The sequence below is a fragment of the Oryx dammah genome, unplaced genomic scaffold (genome assembly GCF_014754425.2).
Source record: "Oryx dammah isolate SB20612 unplaced genomic scaffold, SCBI_Odam_1.1 HiC_scaffold_28, whole genome shotgun sequence".
In the NCBI taxonomy this organism is placed as follows: domain Eukaryota; kingdom Metazoa; phylum Chordata; class Mammalia; order Artiodactyla; family Bovidae; genus Oryx; species Oryx dammah.
The window spans coordinates 11,209,363-11,211,569 of record NW_024070212.1 but is presented as its reverse complement, the minus strand read 5'-3'; the positions used below and the strand labels follow the sequence as shown (position 1 = coordinate 11,211,569).

Below are 2,207 nucleotides of genomic sequence, written 5' to 3'. Positions count from 1 at the left end.
TACCAGACCACCTGACCTGCTTCCTGAGAAATCTGAATGCAAGTCAAGAAGCAACAGTTAGAACTGGACATGGAACAACAGACTGATTGCAAATCAGGAAAGGGGTATGTCAATGCTGTATATTGTCACCCTGCTTAATTAACTTCTATATAGAGTACACCATGTGAAATGCAAGGCTGGATGAAGCACAAGCTGGAATCAAGATTGCCAGGAGAAATACCAATAACCTTAGATATGCAGATGACACCACCCTTATGTCAGATAAGCAAAGAAGAACTAAAGAGCCTCTTGATGATAGTGAAAGAGGAGAGTGAAAAAGTAGGCTTAAAACTCAGCATTCAGAAAATGAAGATCATGGCATCTGGTCCCATCATTTCATGGCAAATAGATGGGGAAACAATGGAAACAGTGGCAGATTTTATTTTTTTGGGGGGTGGGATCCAAAATCACTGCAGATGGTGGCTGCAGCCATGAAATTAAAAGATGCTCGTTCCTTAAAAGAAAAGTTATGGCCAACCTAGACAGCATACTAAAAAGCAGAGACATTACTTGACCAAACACAAAGCTATGGTTTTTCCAGTAGTCATGTATGGATGTGATAGTTGGACTATAAAGAAAGCTTGGTACCAAATAATTGATGCTTTTGAACTGTGGTGCTGGAGAAGGCTCTTGAGATCTCTTGGAGTGCAGGAGATCAAACAAGTAAATCCTAAAGGATATCGGTCCTGAATATTCATTGGTAAGACTGATACTGAAGCTGAAACTCCAAAACTTTGGCCACCTGATGGGAAGAACTGACTCATTGTCAAAGACCCTGATGCTGGGAAAGACTGAAAACAGGAAGAGAAGGGAAAGACAGAAGATGAGATGGTTAGATGGCATCACTGAGTCGATGGACATGAGATTGAGCAAGCTCCAGGAGTTGGTGATGCCAGGGAAGCCTGGCATGCTGCCGTCCATGGGGTCACAAAGAGTTGAACATGACAGCAACTGAACTGAACTGAGTGAGATGATCATATGGTTTTCATTCTTCCATTTGCTAATATGATGTATCATATTGATTGATTTGCACATGTTAAAAAATCCTTGGATCTCTGATTAAATTCCTCTTGATTAGAGTGTGCAATCCTTTTAACATGTTGTTGGAGTCAGTCTGTAGTATTTTGTTGAGAATTTTTGCTTCCACATTTATCTGTCCTTTTCTTTTGCTGATATCTTTGTCTGGTTTTGATATTAGAGTTATGGTGGCCTCATAGAATGAGCTTGGGAGTATTCCTTTCTCTGCAATTTTTTGGAAAGATTTGAAAGGATAGTGTTAACTCTTTTCTAAATGTTTGATAGAATTCAACTGTGATACTCTCTTGTCCTGGAGTTTTGTTTGTTGGGAGTTTTCATTCATAGTTTCATTTTTAGTACTCGTTACTGAATTGTTCATGTTTTCTATTTCTTACCAATTCTGTCTTGGAAGGTTGTACTTTTCTAATAATTTGTTCATTTATCTATGTTTTCTGGTTTATTTACATGCAGTTGCTTGCAGTTGTCTCTTATGACCTTTTGCATTTCTGTGGTGTCCATTGTAACTTCTTTTTCATTTCTAATTTTATTGATTTGACCTCACTTCCTCCTCCCCCACCCCACAGCCCTTGGTGAGTCTCACTAAAGGTTTATCAGTTTTGTTTATCTTCTCGAAGAATCAGCTTTCAAGTTTTATTTATCTTCACTATTGTTTTCTGGAACTCTATGTCGTTCTACTTTCAACTTTTGATTTTTCTCCTACTAATTTTAGGTTTTATTTGTTCTTTCTCTAGTTGCTTGAGGTTTAAGGGTAAGTTGCTTGAAATTTTTCTGGTTTCTTGAGGTAAGATTGTATTTCTGTAAGCTTCCCTCTTTACTTTAAAAATATGAAACTTCATGAAAGTGCATGTCATTCTTGCACAGGGTTCATGCTAGTCTTCTCTGTATTGTTCCAGTTTTAATGTATGTGCCCTTGAAGCACGTAGAAATTTTACAAGCTCATTTTAAACAGCTGTTTAGAGTTAACAATTTATTTTTCAAAAATTTTTATTCCAAAATGGTTTGCAACATTTCTTGGGTTCTTTATTCAGGCTAATTTTTGGTTTTATCTAGATAATTTGTTTCATAAAGTGTGTTACATGGTACATTCTTTGAGTTTCTGGATGTTCAAATATGGATTATTTTGCCCTCAT

General features: G+C 37.0%; 1 non-coding gene across 1 annotated transcript; it reads right to left on the bottom strand.

The window, feature by feature from the left end:
• Window positions 1-1,893: 1,893 nt before the first annotated feature.
• LOC120857093 lies at window positions 1,894-1,996 on the bottom strand. The gene has a single exon (XR_005719575.1). It is a non-coding gene; the product is annotated as a U6 spliceosomal RNA (small nuclear RNA).
• Between the last annotated feature and the right edge of the window lie 211 nt (window positions 1,997-2,207).